General features: G+C 50.9%; 1 long non-coding RNA gene and 2 other non-coding genes across 3 annotated transcripts; all 3 read right to left on the bottom strand.

Moving 5' to 3' along the window:
- Nucleotides 1-1,407: 1,407 nt before the first annotated feature.
- Trnag-gcc lies at nt 1,408-1,478 on the bottom strand. The gene has a single exon. It is a non-coding gene; the product is annotated as a tRNA-Gly (tRNA).
- A 1,860-nt stretch (nt 1,479-3,338) lies between these two features.
- Nucleotides 3,339-3,409, bottom strand: Trnag-gcc. Its single transcript has one exon. It is a non-coding gene; the product is annotated as a tRNA-Gly (tRNA).
- Nucleotides 3,410-10,456: 7,047 nt separating this feature from the next.
- Nucleotides 10,457-18,377, bottom strand: LOC122367431. The gene is made up of 3 exons (XR_006254057.1): nt 17,783-18,377; nt 11,227-11,315; nt 10,457-10,768 (listed from the first exon to the last, which is right to left on the bottom strand). It is a non-coding gene; the product is annotated as an uncharacterized LOC122367431 (long non-coding RNA).
- Nucleotides 18,378-19,157: the final 780 nt, after the last annotated feature.

Below are 19,157 nucleotides of genomic sequence, written 5' to 3'. Positions count from 1 at the left end.
CGAAGCCGTAAAGGCTGGTGCGCCGCGCACATCGTCGCCGTGGAGGCGCGCGCACCCACCAATGCCGTGGAGGCTGGTGCGCCGCGAATGTCGTCGCCGTGGAGGCGCGCGCACCCGACATGCCGTGGAGGCTGGTGCGCCGCGCACATCGTCGCCGAAGAGGACACCGTCGCGCCAGTGTTGCAGGACATAATGAGGCTGCAAAAGCGAAATGCCGCGCGGGGATGCCGATGCTGCGGAAACGCCAAGATGCTGCAGTAGTGGACGCCGCTGCACGATGTTGAGGGACATGTGGACGAAGGAGAAGCTACGGAAGCAGACCGTCGCGGAGCCGTCGCCGAAGAAGAAAACGTCGCGGTGCCGTCGCGGCAGAGGAAGTCGTGACGCTAAAAAAACAACAAAAAAAACACACACACACACGATTGCCGAGCCGCCCCAAAGTAAGGGGATTTAACCCCAGGCCCAAAGAGGGGGGCATTTATGTAAGGTGTGTCGCGGTGTGTTTGTTAAGGTGTATCGCGGTATGTGCCTTTTGGTTTATAGCTAGAAATTCGTGTAGCGGTATGTTCTTTATGTTTTCGCTCGCCTTTTGACTCGCCTTTTGACATTTAGAAACACGTCGAGGTCAGCGTAGTCAGAACCGTAAGTCACTGTCGCCCGATCGATTTTAGCCTCAGACCGGGTGACAGGACTTATCCACCTTCGGGCGAGTATATAACCGCAGCGGGGAGTGAGAACGGGGTCAGTGCCTGTACGCCGACCAGGCTGCAAAGCTGCACCCGACCTCATCCACGCTGCTGGTAAGCTGGCTCGAAGGTAGGTTCCGACTACGCAGGGATGCTGTGCGGGCTCAAGGCACATCCCATAGATAGGTAGGAGCAAGCGGGTGGAGGGTTAGGTTAGCATGCGTGGCGTTAGGGTATTGTTAGGGTAGATTGCGTTCGCGGTAGGAAATAGGCTTCTAAAATGATAACGTCAAAGTCCGTTATGACCACATCACGAAATTATGAACAATAAATGGGGCGTTGAATTGACCAGATGCTTTTGGTAACGGGATGAGTCGGAGGAGAACGGTGATTGAGCGGAGTCTAACTTTATCGGTACATTAGTAAAGTCATCAATGGCCAGGAGCTTCACTCCTAAACCCATAAGGGCGCGCTACCAACCGCGGCGTGCCTCAAAATGGCGGAGTGATTCACACTGGTACCACGATGCATTGTAACTTAACGTAAAAATAGTAGAATTAGACATTGGGATGTTCGTGGCCCGAGTGGCAGTCGGGCACAGGCTGGGAGACGTCTCAGCCTAACCCGGACATCAAGTAGAGTAGTAGTAATACAATCAGAGGGGAGGCTGCGAAAGGCCAAAAGGACCGGCCCGAGCCCCCCCCCCCCCCTACATAAATGGTGCATCGGCCGGGAATCGAACCCGGGCCGCCCGCGTGGCAGGCGAGCATTCTACCACTGAACCACCGATGCCGTGGAGGCTGGTGCGCCGCGCACATCGTCGCCGTGGGGGCGCGCGCACCCAACATGCCGTGGTGGCTGGTGCGCCGCGCACATCGTCGCCGTGGAGGCGCGCGTACCCACCAATGCCGTGGAGGCTGGTGCGCCATCGTCGCCGTGGAGGCGCGCGCACCCAACATGCCGTGGAGGCTGGTGCGCCGCGCACATCGTAGCCGTGGAGGCGCGCGCACCCACCAATGCCGTGGAAGCTGGTGCGCCGCGCACATCGTCGCCGTGGAGGCGCGCGCACCCAACATGCCGTGGAGGCTGGTGCGCCGCGAACATCGTCGCCGTGAAGGCGCGCGCACCCGCCAATGCCGTGGAGGCTGGTGCGCCGCGCCCATCGTCGCCGTGAAGGCCGCAAATCGTCGCCGTGGAGGCTGGTGCGCCGCGCACATCGTCGCCGTGGAGGCGCACACCCACCGAAGCCGTAAAGGCTGGTGCGCCGCGCACATCGTCGCCGTGGAGGCGCGCGCACCCACCAATGCCGTGGAGGCTGGTGCGCCGCGAATGTCGTCGCCGTGGAGGCGCGCGCACCCGACATGCCGTGGAGGCTGGTGCGCCGCGCACATCGTCGCCGAAGAGGACACCGTCGCGCCAGTGTTGCAGGACATAATGAGGCTGCAAAAGCGAAATGCCGCGCGGGGATGCCGATGCTGCGGAAACGCCAAGATGCTGCAGTAGTGGACGCCGCTGCACGATGTTGAGGGACATGTGGACGAAGGAGAAGCTACGGAAGCAGACCGTCGCTGAGCCGTCGCCGAAGAAGAAAACGTCGCGGTGCCGTCGCGGCAGAGGAAATCGTGACGCTAAAAAAACAAAAAAAAACACACACACACACGATTGCCGAGCCGCCCCAAAGTAAGGGGATTTAACCCCAGGCCCAAAGAGGGGGCATTTATGTAAGGTGTGTCGCGGTGTGTTTGTTAAGGTGTATCGCGGTATGTGCCTTTTGGTTTATAGCTAGAAATTCGTGTAGCGGTATGTTCTTTATGTTTTCGCTCGCCTTTTGACTCGCCTTTTGACATTTAGAAACACGTCGAGGTCAGCGTAGTCAGAACCGTAAGTCACTGTCGCCCGATCGATTTTAGCCTCAGACCGGGTGACAGGACTTATCCACCTTCGGGCGAGTATATAACCGCAGCGGGGAGTGAGAACGGGGTCAGTGCCTGTACGCCGACCAGGCTGCAACGCTGCACCCGACCTCATCCACGCTGCTGGTAAGCTGGCTCGAAGGTAGGTTCCGACTACGCAGGGATGCTGTGCGGGCTCAAGGCACATCCCATAGATAGGTAGGAGCAAGCGGGTGGAGGGTTAGGTTAGCATGCGTGGCGTTAGGGTATTGTTAGGGTAGATTGCGTTCGCGGTAGGAAATAGGCTTCTAAAATGATAACGTCAAATTAGCGCAGTCCGTTATGACCACATCACGAAATTATGAACAATAAATGGGGCGTTGAATTGACCAGATGCTTTTGGTAACGGGATGAGTCGGAGGAGAACGGTGATTGGGCGGAGTCTAACTTTATCGGTACATTAGTAAAGTCATCAATGGCCAGGAGCTTCACTCCTAAACCCATAAGGGCGCGCTACCAACCGCGGCGTGCCTCAAAATGGCGGAGTGATTCACACTGGTACCACGATGCATTGTAACTTAACGTAAAAATAGTAGAATTAGACATTGGGATGTTCGTGGCCCGAGTGGCAGTCGGGCACAGGCTGGGAGACGTCTCAGCCTAACACGGACATCAAGTAGAGTAGTAGTAATACAATCAGAGGGGAGGCTGCGAAAGGCCAAAAGGACCGGCCCGAGCCCCCCCCCCCCTACATAAATGGTGCATCGGCCGGGAATCGAACCCGGGCCGCCCGCGTGGCAGGCGAGCATTCTACCACTGAACCACCGATGCCGTGGAGGCTGGTGCGCCGCGCACATCGTCGCCGTGGGGGCGCGCGCACCCAACATGCCGTGGTGGCTGGTGCGCCGCGCACATCGTCGCCGTGGAGGCGCGCGTACCCACCAATGCCGTGGAGGCTGGTGCGCCATCGTCGCCGTGGAGGCGCGCGCACCCAACATGCCGTGGAGGCTGGTGCGCCGCGCACATCGTAGCCGTGGAGGCGCGCGCACCCACCAATGCCGTGGAAGCTGGTGCGCCGCGCACATCGTCGCCGTGGAGGCGCGCGCACCCAACATGCCGTGGAGGCTGGTGCGCCGCGAACATCGTCGCCGTGAAGGCGCGCGCACCCGCCAATGCCGTGGAGGCTGGTGCGCCGCGCCCATCGTCGCCGTGAAGGCCGCAAATCGTCGCCGTGGAGGCTGGTGCGCCGCGCACATCGTCGCCGTGGAGGCGCACACCCACCGAAGCCGTAAAGGCTGGTGCGCCGCGCACATCGTCGCCGTGGAGGCGCGCGCACCCACCAATGCCGTGGAGGCTGGTGCGCCGCGAATGTCGTCGCCGTGGAGGCGCGCGCACCCGACATGCCGTGGAGGCTGGTGCGCCGCGCACATCGTCGCCGAAGAGGACACCGTCGCGCCAGTGTTGCAGGACATAATGAGGCTGCAAAAGCGAAATGCCGCGCGGGGATGCCGATGCTGCGGAAACGCCAAGATGCTGCAGTAGTGGACGCCGCTGCACGATGTTGAGGGACATGTGGACGAAGGAGAAGCTACGGAAGCAGACCGTCGCGGAGCCGTCGCCGAAGAAGAAAACGTCGCGGTGCCGTCGCGGCAGAGGAAGTCGTGACGCTAAAAAAACAACAAAAAAAACACACACACACACGATTGCCGAGCCGCCCCAAAGTAAGGGGATTTAACCCCAGGCCCAAAGAGGGGGGCATTTATGTAAGGTGTGTCGCGGTGTGTTTGTTAAGGTGTATCGCGGTATGTGCCTTTTGGTTTATAGCTAGAAATTCGTGTAGCGGTATGTTCTTTATGTTTTCGCTCGCCTTTTGACTCGCCTTTTGACATTTAGAAACACGTCGAGGTCAGCGTAGTCAGAACCGTAAGTCACTGTCGCCCGATCGATTTTAGCCTCAGACCGGGTGACAGGACTTATCCACCTTCGGGCGAGTATATAACCGCAGCGGGGAGTGAGAACGGGGTCAGTGCCTGTACGCCGACCAGGCTGCAAAGCTGCACCCGACCTCATCCACGCTGCTGGTAAGCTGGCTCGAAGGTAGGTTCCGACTACGCAGGGATGCTGTGCGGGCTCAAGGCACATCCCATAGATAGGTAGGAGCAAGCGGGTGGAGGGTTAGGTTAGCATGCGTGGCGTTAGGGTATTGTTAGGGTAGATTGCGTTCGCGGTAGGAAATAGGCTTCTAAAATGATAACGTCAAAGTCCGTTATGACCACATCACGAAATTATGAACAATAAATGGGGCGTTGAATTGACCAGATGCTTTTGGTAACGGGATGAGTCGGAGGAGAACGGTGATTGAGCGGAGTCTAACTTTATCGGTACATTAGTAAAGTCATCAATGGCCAGGAGCTTCACTCCTAAACCCATAAGGGCGCGCTACCAACCGCGGCGTGCCTCAAAATGGCGGAGTGATTCACACTGGTACCACGATGCATTGTAACTTAACGTAAAAATAGTAGAATTAGACATTGGGATGTTCGTGGCCCGAGTGGCAGTCGGGCACAGGCTGGGAGACGTCTCAGCCTAACACGGACATCAAGTAGAGTAGTAGTAATACAATCAGAGGGGAGGCTGCGAAAGGCCAAAAGGACCGGCCCGAGCCCCCCCCCCCTACATTGCCAAATATCTGCAATTTATTCAAGCGAAGTTATTTTCAGTAAATATCAATGGTATAGACCGAAATCTTTTGAATAAAAACTCCAACCAACAGAAATAAAAATAACTTAACCCTCGCCCGTAAACGGCGATCTGCCACCTTCGCCCATGCAGGGGGGGGGTTGGTGCGACCCCCCCCTTGGCGTTTGAAAACGGAGCGTCGTAGAGCTTAGCGGAAAAAACCAACGGATTGCTCTCAACGAGATCTCGCGATTGGTGGTATATTTGTTGGTCCTAGGTCAACATTTGACCTGCTTTTGACCGGTCAAAGGTCAAATTTTCGGAAAAATAGACTTTTTTCAACTTTCGGCGGCGATTGCGGCAGAACGGTGGGAGATATCGACTTGAAACCTTCACTATCGTGTTCCTTGATCAATTCTCTATCGTTTAGTATGTATTTCGTTTCCCTAGCTCTAAAAATGGCGCGTTGGGAGCGCCGGAAGTCGGCAAGGTCACAGTCGGCGGCAGAAATTCGAAAAATCAAAATTTAAATTTTTGAAATCTGATTGTATTTTTGGATTTGGGAGGTCCATTTGCTCCCTATAGAAGCTAATATTGCTGCATATTCCCATTGAGGTGACAAAAATTAGCAAAATAGTGGTTCGGGCGCTTTTCAAAAATAGTACCGGACGCTGTTCCTCTTGTGACGTCATAGCTCCGTGACCTGACCTGACCCGGTCAAGTTTCTTATACCAAATGATAGCCAATACTTGCCCCAACATGCATGGGAAGTTTCATCACGATCCATCAACCGATTCCCGTACCACCGGCAGGAAACCTCGGGCGTTGGCACTCAGTTTGTGAAAATCCGGCCGGAGGCTGTTCCCTTTGTGACGTCATAACTCCGTGACCTGACATGACCCGGTCAAATTTTTTTTTATCAAAAGATGCGCAAGGTTTGCCCCATAAGGTACCCAAAATTTGACGGCGCTGCGCGCCGCCGTTTTTGCACTATTTCCGAAAAACCTCAGGGGGGGGGGGTTGCACCAACCCCCCCCTACATGGGCGAGGGTTAATTTATTCCAACCATTTCCTCCAAATAAACAACATAAAAACTCACTTTTACACACATCATTCATAATAAAGCATACTAACACGCCGCTTTTGACAATTGCGGCGTCGAGTGGCGCGCTGCTAGCGCTCTTTTTCGATCGCACAGACCCTGCACGCGCGCGAGCACACTACGTCACGTCCGGGGGGCACACACTGAAAGAAAAGTACACCCAAAATTGGAATAATTTTACGGTGCCTAAATCTCCAACCCTAAGTGATCATTCTACTCCCCAGTGTAAACTGCTTTAACATGGGCGATTAGCGACTATTTTTACCACCGGGTGTTATCAAATAACTCCCATGAGCTTAAAAATACACTTTCTCTGGAGTAAAAGTACGGTGCCTAAAACTCCAACCCTAGAGGAATAATTTTACACCCCGGTGTAGGGGAGTAAAACCGAATAAAGCATGCGATTTACGGGAGTAATACTGCACTCCCAGTGTAATAATATCAAATCAGATTTCACCCCCTGCTTCAGGGTGTAAAAACAGAAAACAGCATTTATACACCAGAGTAGAAAAAAGTTGAGAGAGTAAAAATAATTCACATTCTAATTCACGTTGAAACAAAAACTCAGAAAGATAATTCTATGACTGAAAAGTTTTAGAGTAAAATTACCCCGAGTTAAATATACACCACTATTTCAGTTTACCCTCTGGTGTATTTTTATGCCTACGCTGCAATGTAATGGTATATCGTCTGCTTATATATACTTTGCACCAAAGTTAATGGTGAAGTCAAACAGATGGCATGCAATGACCATTTCAGATAGTACATATCGTGTAACCATGGGATGTCAGATACGCTATGGTCAGGATACGCATTGTGAACGCGTTGTACGAGGGATCCGAAATTATGAAACCATAAAACAGTGATGTCTTCCAGTCGGTGCGATAAAACGTGATTGCTACCAATGTAATAGTAATTAAGAAAAATCATGTTTATCACATATTATGTATTGATCATAGTTCAATCACTCACAGTTCAATCACTCGCATCGATCTCGATGAGGTTGACTACGTTAAATCACAGACACATTAGTCACATACAGTAACAAACCACACAATCACCTTGGTCTATGTACAGGGTGGCGCACGTAAAACCCCCAATGTGAAACTTGAATAACTTCCATCATAGGTAGCCAAATTGAATGATACTAACCTGCGCCCCACTGGGGTCTTTTAATAACGCCGACCCCCCCCCCCCCCTCCTAACTCCGAAACTACTAAGCCGATTGTCAAAATTCAAACGGCGTCTGATAGCCCAGGAACAACTGTCGAGCGGAACCTACTCTTATTGACCTCGAGGTCACCGATGACGTCACAGGTCAGGTCAAAGTAAAATTTATCGACGTTTTGGCTTGTTAACTATTTGGGCTCTGGCCGCCGTCTCAAAAGTCGGATCTGGCTCATTTTTGGTTTACACACTCATGAATACATGCCTAAGATACCCTGAGGGTACCAAACTTGTTGAATTTTTCAGGTCACGGCAAGGTCATCCTAGGTCACGGAAATATTATATTTAATTGGTCACGTGACGCATGTTTTATGGTCCATTTAGGCCAGATTGCGAAATCAGTGTCGTCTGTGTCATATCAGGCCATTTTCAGCTGAAAAAGCTGAGGTCAGGTCATTTTCAGGTCAAAAAAGTCAAATTTTCAAGTTGAAATTTTCAACAGAAAAGGTATCTATCAGATGCAGTTTGAGCTCAGAAACACGATGGTGCTATTTATTTTGGTGTACGATGTCAAAAACGTGCTAAAAATTGATTTGAAAATTTGATAATGACGGATATTTTTACTATAAAGCATATAACTTGGCTATTTTGTAGGATATCGGGCTAAAACGTCCTAGAGTAGGTCACTGGTATGTGTTTTATCACAAATGTATCGGTTTTCCGAAAAAGCAAAAACTGTCTTAAAAATTACCAATCTAAAATTTTTGATAGTTCATATGTATAATTTTCAAAATTATCGAAATTTTAAAAATCAGAGATAGCAGTTTGATAGTCCAATGTGTTTTGAGTCATTCTATGCAAAGAAATCGGATCTATCTTAAAAACTGAGCTCTTGAAAGCGATTGCCGTAGTTCAATGTTTTGCATCAAAACCGGACGGACATGACGTCACTCTGACGTCATTTGCGGCCGACCTATGGTAGCTAGAAAGTTTTTATTCGGACACAAGGTGTCAAATCGATGCAGGCAAAGGTCCTGAAAGTTTCGTGTTGACACGTCCAGCGGTTTTGAAGATATTGCAGAAAAACGAGAGGGGGGCTATAAATAGCCCCCCCCCCTCCCAGTGGGGCGCGGGTTAACACAATGTAGTTAGATACACATTTGGGATTATATTCTTCCAAGCTTTATGCAAATACGTTCACGTTCAGCTCAGTGTTGCACCTCGACGTGCCTCCTACCGTTTTTCATCGCTTTATCGAGGCGCTCGCGGTACGCCAGCGCTGCTTTCTAGCGCATCTCGACGGTGATCTCTGCAAAGGCGGCTCGGAGCCGACCTTGGAACTCCGGAATGTTCGCCGGCCGCGTTACGTATACCTACGACTTCACAAACCACAACATGAAAAATTCACACGTGGTGAGGTTGGGCTTCGCCTAAAGTGCCCTGACCATCGCACTCGCCCGACCTCACCACGCGTGTGAATTTTTTCACGTGGGGGCTTGTGAAGTCGAAGGTATACGTAACGCGGCCGGCGAACCTTCCGGTGTTGAAAGGTCGGATCAGAGCCGCCTTTGCAAAGATCACCGTCGAAATGCGCAAGAAAGCAGCGTTTGCGTACCGCGAGCGCCTCGAGAAAGTGATGAAAACGATAGGGGTCACGTCGAGGTGAACAACTGAGCTGAACGTGAATGGATTTGTCTAAGACTTGGATGAATATCATTCCAATTGTGTATCTACGCTGTGTGAAAATAGTATCTAATTCGGTTAAGAATGATGGAAGTCATTAAAGCCTCAAATCGGGTGTTTTGCGTGCGCCACCCTGTACTTTGTACTCTTGGCCCTTGAACATGAAAAACTTTGAAACATGAAACGCACGCAGACTACGCAGTATACACTCTTCGTGTGTGGGTCAGTGATAAATCTGAACTTCCGAGTTCCGGCATGACATTTAGGGTGGCGTACCGCAATTGCCAGTATACTCGCACGCGCATCTTGCACTCTACTCAGCCAGGGAGCACACTATTTTCTGCGATGCTTTACTTAGTGAAATATTGATGATAATTATAGTTCGTTTTTCTTAAGTTCGACCCTCACTGTAAACGTCTCTTTGAACACAGCACGAAAATTGCTGGCTGGATTACTGAGAAAACTGGTTGGCGCACATTGATTTCACAGGTGATCAACTGTAGGTATCAAAATTATTTATATCTGGCTCCTACTTCCCAGACTTGTAGCTCGTATTTGCCCATGTTTACAACCACACAAAGATGGACGACTTCTCAGGAATTATAACTTAACTAATTGATAAATCCTGCGGCGCTTAAAGGGACCCTCCCACCTTAACATTAGATTTGAGTTGAGATAGCCAAAATGGGGTCCCTGGCTCACAACTACCGGTTTCGGCACTCACAACATCGAGAAATGCCTGAAATCGGAAATATTGAATTTCAAAATTGCAGCATTTTGATTCAGAGGGGCTAATGCATAGGAATACCCCTCTGAATGTGTGACGTCAGCGCAGATATCTAACGATTTTTAAATGTTTGACTAAAACGTTTTGTAGCACGCGGTGGTATATGCTGCTTTGCGCGCAACAAGTGCCGCACTTTCAGCTGCCAAACTATTGCTTCCAAATAAAGTCGCTAGGAACAGGAACAGCGGAGATCCCAAAAAGTAAACAAAAGTAAAAGTCGAATATCTTGAAAACCGGTGAATATTTTTCGGTGAAATTTAGTAGATATTCGTTTTCGCTCTTTCTGAACCGAGCGACATCACTTTCATGCCAATTCATAATTTTTTTTGAAGGTGGGAAGGGAGGGTCCCCTTAACATAACGGTACATCATCAGTGTTCACAACCTATTTTGAAAATATTATTCATACCTCTAATTCAATGTGCGCTAACCACTTTTCTAAGTAGTTCAGCTAGCAATTCTCGTGCTGTGTTCAAACAGATGTTTACAGTGAGGGTCGAACTTAAGAAAAACGAACTATAGGGCTTTCTTGTAGAGCACCTCGAATAGGTACATATATGCTTGCATGGTCCACGGAACGGAAGACAAAACATGGGGGCATGGGCTGCAAGGATTGTGGCAACTTCACCGACCTTTGACTTTGACAGCTTAAAGTGGCCCAGTGCTCCCTGAACGTTGAGGCGGGACGACTGAAGAAGTGAACACTCACGGAGCTCTGCTCGTTCTTGAGATCGCCCAGCGTCCGTAGGCGAGTAGCGCCACCAGTTCGTCACCTGTGAGGAGGGAAATAAAGTAGGTAACTAGCAGTGATAGATTTCCCGACAAAGCGGAGCCCGGAGGATAAAAATCTGTGTGGGGTTACTTACTACCGTTGAAGCCTCAGCCCCTTGGGACCCGTCAGGAGCGCGGCTCGCTGCCCTCCCGTGGTGCAGCTGAGATATAAATTGACTGCATGTATTCACCGGTTCAGGATGCAATACGTAGATTTACTTTTACTGTTGAGTAAAGATACATCAGACATGTGTATACGGATAGAATCAAAATGACAAATCAGGTAAAGTTTAATTATAATTACGCATCTTTAAGTCATGAATGAATATAGTGTGCTAATTTCGCCGGGATCAGAGAGAGGCCAAAATGCCAACGCTTGTAGCTGGTCTGTGAAGACTAAGAGGGACATATATAAAGTAACCAATGACCCCGCAACCACCGTTCCCCCCACGCTACTCACACACTTGCTGGATGTTCTTGACGACTCTTTCCTTTAACTCATTTGGCTCCTCACTAGTCCCCATAATCAGGGGTCAGGTCGTGCCACGACTGAAATGGAAGGAAAACAAATATTGTTAGACGTGCTAGACGCATGTTAGCATGTTGGACGTCTGATATAGTAGGTAATACCCCTATAGCCTTTTAGGCACAATGCAGTCAATGATGGAATAATAATAAATACCAGAAAAAAATGTTCCCGCTTGAATCGATAAGAAGTATGACTGTTAATGAAAATATTGAAAACCTTAAAACACCTTACCTAGTCAGGGACTTAGCCAAGGGGGGGGGGGGTCACAGGGACCATGGTCCCCCTGATGGCCAAACATAAAATGAAATAAAGTAAAAAAAATCAGCTGCACCACACACCCCGAAAATAGTGGGCGAAATCCGAAGTTTTCCTTTTTTGGAGGGGGTATAGGTACGACACCAGGCCGCGACCTGTGGCCCAACCTGAGCAAAATCCTGACTACGTGCCTGTACCTAGTCTTGCATAATTTTTATTAACCCGCGCCCCTGTAACGAACGATGAACCTCAATGAAGGCTTTTATTCACAACATTGCTGGAAAACAGGGAACCAAGCATTAGGCTCATAAACCATGCAAAGCACATGCAACACCATGCCACAGCCTGCACATGCAACAACATAAATATACAACATTCACCGTCCCTCAAGACTGAGCGTGCCAAAACTACGCTCAGCAACACTAACACAAAGACAAACTCCTCGCCACACCATGTCAAAACGCTCGCCTGTCACGGCTTACACATCTGATAGTCCATTAATCGAACAGGCACCTGCTTCACCCTGGTTGACCTTCGCAGAGGCCGATCCAAATTCGTTACAGTGGTATCAGGACAGTCAGGCGAGATCTCGGGAGGTACATCATGAACATCCGGTGCAGAGACGGACACAGCATCAGACGAGTCGCCACGCTCAGCGGGACACACAGGGTCACAGGGCGAGTCAATAGGAGGCACGTCTGTGTCACTCGATCGATGATCACCCATCTGGCAGTGCTCCCCAGCGCTCTCACCTCCCATGGGCGAGAGATGACGGATAGAGACAGTCGGCTCACGACCACTCGGCAGTCGGACCTTGGCGTACGTGGGAGTAACGTGCAGAAGATCGACCTCATCCACCAGAGGCTCGTACTTGCTGGCGCGGTTGAACCGACGGAGCAGTACCCTGTCTGATGTCACCAGCCAAGAAGGGAGAGCTTGACCATTGATTGACCTTCGAGGATGTTTGAAGAATCGTTCATGAGGCGTCTGGTTCGTGGCTGTGCATAGCAACGAACGAACGCTGTGCAGAGCCCGGGGGAGGACGGTTTCCCAGTTTTTCAAGTCGATGCTGTCAGAGTGACAGGCCATGCACACAGACTTCCAGATGATGCCGTTGTAACGCTCGGTTTGACCGTTGCCTGGGGCGTTGTATGCCGAACAGAAGCTCTGGGCGATGCTGTTCTGTAGGAGAAACTGCTTAAATCGAGAGGACGTGAAGGCGGTGCCCTGATCGGAATGTACAAACTCCGGTGTGCCAAACATAGTGAACAGAGACATCATACACTGTATCGCCGAATCCGCAGACGTATCGGCAGTAGGAAAAGCGAACGGGAAGCGAGAGAATTCATCTACCACGACAAACATGTACGCTCTTTGAGTGTTTGATGGCAGGGGACCCTTGAAGTCAACGCTCAATCGCTCAAACACCCTAGTCGCCTTGACAAGCGTGTTAGAGGTATGGACGAATCGTGGTTTGTGCTGTGCACAGGTTCTACACTGCGTTACGACTCGCCTTACATCATCCACCGAACAAGCCACATTCCGCGACCGGAGGTAGTGCCACAACCGCGTTACACCAGGGTGGCAGAGTTGTCCATGGAGAGATCGGATGAGATCTTCAGTGTCCGTGGCGGTTGCGCCACAGACAGCCCTGGATAGCATGTCGGGAACTGTGTTGAACTTCCCCGGACGATACACGATCTCAAAGCTCATGCACGCCAGCTCGAGACGCCAACGCAGTATCTTGTCGTTCTTGATGCGTCCTTTGCTCGCGCGGTCGAACATGAAGGAGACCGAGCGTTGATCTGTGATGAGCTTGAAGTGGCGTCCAATCAGAAGATGCCGCCACTTTCGAATTGACTCGACTATGGCTGCAGCCTCCTTCTCAACGGATGCCTGTTTGCGTTCTGATGGGTTTAACGTTCGCGAGAAGAAGGCGACCGGCTTGTCGTTCTGAGTAAGAGTGGCTGCGATCGCATTATCAGACGCGTCCGTCTCTACCACAAAGTTTTCCTTTTTTGGAGGGGGTATAGGTACGACACCAGGCCGCGACCTGTGGCCCAACCTGAGCAAAATCCTGACTACGTGCCTGTACCTAGTCTTGCATAATTTTTATTAACCCGCGCCCCGTAGGAGGGGGATGGGGGTGGGGGCGAAACGGCCCCTCCCTGTCTTTTTCCGTGAATATCTCCTAAACGACTGCAGATATCGTCATCAAACTTTCAGAACCCCTCCGAACATCAATTTTACACATTGTGATCATTTTTTCAAAGGCTACGATAGGTTGGCCACAAATGACGTCAGAATGACGTCATTTTCTGTCATTTTCGACAAAAAAAAAACAAAAAAAAATCGTGGGAAGAGCTGTCAGGCCTACAGCTTTGAAGATACAGAAAAATGTTTAATGCATAGAAGGTATAGAATTACTAGGGCTATCAATCTGTCATCTCAGATTTTCGTAACTTTTGGTTTTTGACCCCCAAAATCCAAAAAGTTATTTTTTGGATATAATAACAAAAAATCCCAAAAAAATTCCGGATTGAAAAAACGGAATTTGTATGATAGTCCCTACTATCTTCCATCCACACACCAAATTTGAGATCGATACCTCTTTTTTGGCCAAGTTGTAGAGAGAAAACTTCAAAATTGATGAGGTCATATTTTCAAACTCAATTTTTAGTAATTCTAGATCACGTAGCTCAATACAAAGACCACCATTAGACTCCCCGTGACGAGTTGCATCGAATCATTACTCATTTTATGCAAAATATCAACTTTGAAACTTGACCTAATTTGACCTGACCTTGACCTGACCTTTCCCAGAACATAACCTAAAATGGCCCCAAAGGTTGCCTAATCCACACAATCACATTTGTCATGTAAAATGGACCATGAAACATGTATCAAACGACACTTTCATATCGTGGCCCTCAGTGACCTGACCTCTATGACCTGACCTAGTATCAGTGACCTCTAATAGCAAAATGTGTTCGACAGACAATTATCCATCCATGATTTTTAATAACATGCCTTTTACTCTATTTTACAATACATTGTAGCGGGTGCAACAGCGCTCCGTTGCTAGCGACGGCGCCGTAGCGTGTGCAACCCAGCGGCGGCGTCGTAAACTAGTAAATCCTTTTGACGCACGCAGATGTCAGTGATTGATTGACACATATGTCTTGTGATTGTTTTCTGCCTTATATGTTATCTCTTGTAACCGTAGCTGTTGTATTGTCACGCCTTAAGAGGGTAATCTAGGAGCGCAGGTGTGGAGTAATTTTTCTTTGTCCAACTGTCACTGGAATTTGTAATATTACCATTTAGACGCTGAAACTACCTATGCAAGGTAGCCTTGCTAGAAATATAGTGTGCCAATTTTTGTTCAATAAATCAGTACGATCCACGATCGGTAACTCGTTCATCCTAGTCAAGCTCAGAGCTACCGACACGGGCCCACATCGGGAGTCTCCTCCTCCCTTGGAGTTGTGTGGTGCCGACGGTGGCGGATGGTAGTCTCTGCCTTGACAATCCTTTCACTCCCTCTCACAACGAGAGGTGGACTACTAGCGGTATACACTGCTAGCGGTCTGGTGTCGGCTGTGGGGTGCAGCTCCGATCGTCACGCTCCTCGCGAAACTCGTCACCTGGACTTCGTCAGCCAGTTTACTACTGATGTCCGTCACGTTCCCGGACGGAACAACGTAGTGGCGGACGCGCTCTCTCGGATCACGACCGTGCTCTCCGAACCTCGACCACCCCTGGACGACTTCGAGACTCTGGCGACGGCCCAGCAGACCGATCGGGAGCTCCAGGCGTTCGTCGCCACTCGTCACTCCCTCCGCCTGCGCTCCGTCGAGCTGCCCAGTGGTTCAACGCTGCTGGTGGACGAATCTACAGGTCGCCCTCGGCCACTGCTGCCAGAGGACCTCCGGCGACCCTACTTCCGACTTTTGCACAGCCTGTCACACCCGGGCGTCCGTGGCACCCAGCATCTCGTCGCCCAGCGATTTGTGTGGCCCGGTATGAACCGTGACGTCGCGACGTGGACGCGTGCGTGTCTCCAGTGTCAGCGGGCTAAAGTGCAGCGTCACACGCGTACCCCAGTGCAACCATTTCCGCTGCCGGCGGCACGGTTTGACCACGTGCACATCGACCTCGTGGGTCCGTTGCCCCCGTCGGACGGTAACCAGTACCTGCTCACCTGTGTGGATCGGTTCACGCGCTGGGCAGAGGCGCTGCCCTTGCCGGACATTCGTGCAGTGACAGTCGCCCGCGCGTTCGTCTCCGGATGGGTGGCCCGTTACGGCGTGCCGTCCTGCGTCACTACTGACCGTGGTGCACAGTTTGAGTCCAACCTGTGGGACCACCTGTCGCAGATCCTCGGCTGCCACCGCATTCGCACCACCAGTTACCATCCGCAGAGCAACGGTCTGGTGGAACGTTTCCACCGTCAGCTGAAGACTGCGCTGCGTGCGGCTGATCCGCCGGTCCGCTGGACCGACCTCCTGCCCATGGCTCTTCTCGGCATCCGGTCGGCGCTGAAGGAAGACCTGGGCTGCACGCCGGCGGAGCTCGTCTACGGACAGCCTCTGCGCCTTCCGGGCGAACTCGTCTCTGCTGCGTCAGGTCCGACGCACCTGGATCCGGCGTCCTACGTGGACGAGCTGCGCCGGGCCATGCGCCGGATTCGACCGGCGGCCCCTCGATCTCCGTCCTCCGCGCCTGTGTTTGTGCCGAGTGAGCTGCTGGACTGTCAGCATGTTTTCATTCGGCGAGACTCCTCTCGCCCACCGCTGACGCCGCCGTATGACGGTCCCTTTCGTGTGGTGCGCCGTTCAACCAAGACTGTCACCGTGTTCCGTAACGGTCGTAATGATACTGTCTCGCTGGACCGTGTCAAACCCGCCTTTCTTGATGCGCCGACTGCTACTCCGAATTATTGCGACCCGCCCCGTGACGCGCCGGGCCCCAACACTGCGGTGCCAGGTTCGGGACCTAAGCTCCTACTCCCATCCAAGACTCCACGCCGACCCATCGAGTCCGTTCCGTCCACTGCGGTCCCTGTACCTCCTGCGCCCTCCCCTGCCGACGGTCCTCCTGCGCTCTCCCCTGCCGACTGTCAGTCAGCGGCGGCGGCCGGCTCGCCGTGCCCGCCTGGTGCCATGCCGGCGGCGCCTCCGCTCCGCCCTGCCCTCCGTACCCGCTCCGGTAGAGAAGTCCGCCCGCCTCTCCGGTTCCGACACGTCACGTTCCTCTCCGTTCCCCAGTGACGTGTCTAGGGAGGGGGTATACTGTAGCGGGTGCAACAGCGCTCCGTTGCTAGCGACGGCGCCGTAGCGTGTGCAACCCAGCGGCGGCGTCGTAAACTAGTAAATCCTTTTGACGCACGCAGATGTCAGTGATTGATTGACACATATGTCTTGTGATTGTTTTCTGCCTTATATGTTATCTCTTGTAACCGTAGCTGTTGTATTGTCACGCCTTAAGAGGGTAATCTAGGAGCGCAGGTGTGGAGTAATTTTTCTTTGTCCAACTGTCACTGGAATTTGTAATATTACCATTTAGACGCTGAAACTACCTATGCAAGGTAGCCTTGCTAGAAATATAGTGTGCCAATTTTTGTTCAATAAATCAGTACGATCCACGATCGGTAACTCGTTCATCCTAGTCAAGCTCAGAGCTACCGACACGGGCCCACATCGGGAGTCTCCTCCTCCCTTGGAGTTGTGTGGTGCCGACGGTGGCGGATGGTAGTCTCTGCCTTGACAATCCTTTCACTCCCTCTCACAACGAGAGGTGGACTACTAGCGGTATACACTGCTAGCGGTTCAAGTGGCGACCGGCTACTCTCAGCCGTGCCACAACATTTCTTGGAATGCCTGTAAGTGGTAAAATGCGACCTTTGACCTGACCTGTGACGTCATCGGTTGGACCGAGGTCAATGAAATTAAGTCACAAGGTACTTCCTTGGTGGGGCTTTCGAACACCGTTTGAATTTTGAAAATCGGCCGGTGACTTTCCGAGATCTTAGGGGGGGGCTACGGGTGGCAGGGTTCGCTGATAGCCCTACGGGGCGCGGGTTACTGATTGACAATTGTGATGCAGCTTCAAATCGGTCATGGTCTTCACGCAGACTGAATGGGATCTTGCATATGTGCGCATCATAACCAATGCGGCAACATCCTTCACCTTGCCTATACCTAGCCAAAAGATACATTTAAAGCCTTACCTTTGTTGTTCACTGCTTGCCGCAGTTTTGGTCGTCTAGCAGACACTGCATGCTTCGCCGCACCGGAGGCCTCGCTTCACGATATATGCAGTATGCACGGTGTATAGGGAACTGCCGCGCTTCATCCACGCCACCCCACGCTTCACAGTTCACCATGCAAATGGCGATTCAAAATGGCGGTTAAAATGGCCACGTGGAACACTGTTGTAAAATAACGCTCCAAGCTGTAAAAATATATCCTTGAAGAGTGAAATAACCATGTAGCATAAAACCACACCTAACAATCCATCGCTCATCAAGCCCACGGTGTAAATTTACTCCATTTAGGTTTTGCGGTAATCAGCTGAGCCACGCTAGTGTAAATTTATGCTACCAACTAGCCATTTATTATCCGCATGAGATTCAAACTACCCTTGGGTAATAATTTTACTACCAAAAGGCTGAGGTGTAAAAACATAAGAACATGAAATTACACCATAGTTGCAAGAAAAGCCTAAAGTACTGTATAAATTACACCTAAGTTGAGTAAAAATGCACCTAGTCATCTTTTTACTCTGAATTTTCGGTTAAAGGTGGTACAATTAGTCTAGAAAGTGGTGTAAAGTGGTTACAAATATCACCCAAAAATACCACCAAGGTGTACTTTTCTTTCAGTGCAGGTATATGAAAATCGCAGTGACGTAACACTTTTCTCGCTTCTCATTGGTCAATAGCCCGTTGCCGGGGTAACGTGCACGTATGTGAGCGCGGGCAAGAGTACTAGCCGGCCGCCGATCAGGGCTCCCGGGGTAACGTGCACGATATAGGGCCTTGCGTGCGGCCCCCGCCGAAGTTAGTTGGTAGCACCGCTGCTCCACGGCGTACATTTCCTACCAGCCCATAGGGTTTACATGTTAAATGGCCTGTTTTCGGCGAGCGATATCTCGGTCAACCTTTGAAGGAATCAATAGTTCTTAGTCTCAAATGATAGATCGATGAATTTTCTTTCGACAATTCCTCTACCATTTTTCACGAAACCCAGCCGATCTTCTACGGCGTACAGGGTAAAGATTTCTCTGCACGCCAGCACTCGCGATCCGCCTCTCCGAGCGTCGGTTCGCGGTCCTCGGTAGCGCAGTCGGTAGCGTATCGGGCTACAGATCCGAGGGTCGTGAGTTCGAATCCTGGGAGCGCCGCGTGATTTTGGCTAGAATTAAATGATGTAGATTCTTGAATGTTTGCATAATCAATTATTAATAGCTAATTGAATGTATCGGCCCACTAATCGGCCCTTAAAACCTACTATTTAAGAAATTTAAGAAATGATTGTCACGTGCGCGTCACGACTGCCAACCATAAGCGCTACCATATTCTAGATTGAACTAACTTTTTGCTA

Source organism: Amphibalanus amphitrite, unplaced genomic scaffold (assembly GCF_019059575.1).
Source record: "Amphibalanus amphitrite isolate SeventyFive unplaced genomic scaffold, NRLGWU_Aamphi_draft 000870F_arrow, whole genome shotgun sequence".
Lineage (NCBI taxonomy): Eukaryota > Metazoa > Arthropoda > Thecostraca > Balanomorpha > Balanidae > Amphibalanus > Amphibalanus amphitrite.
Note: the sequence above shows the minus strand (reverse complement) of the source record. Positions and strands in the feature narration are given on the sequence as shown.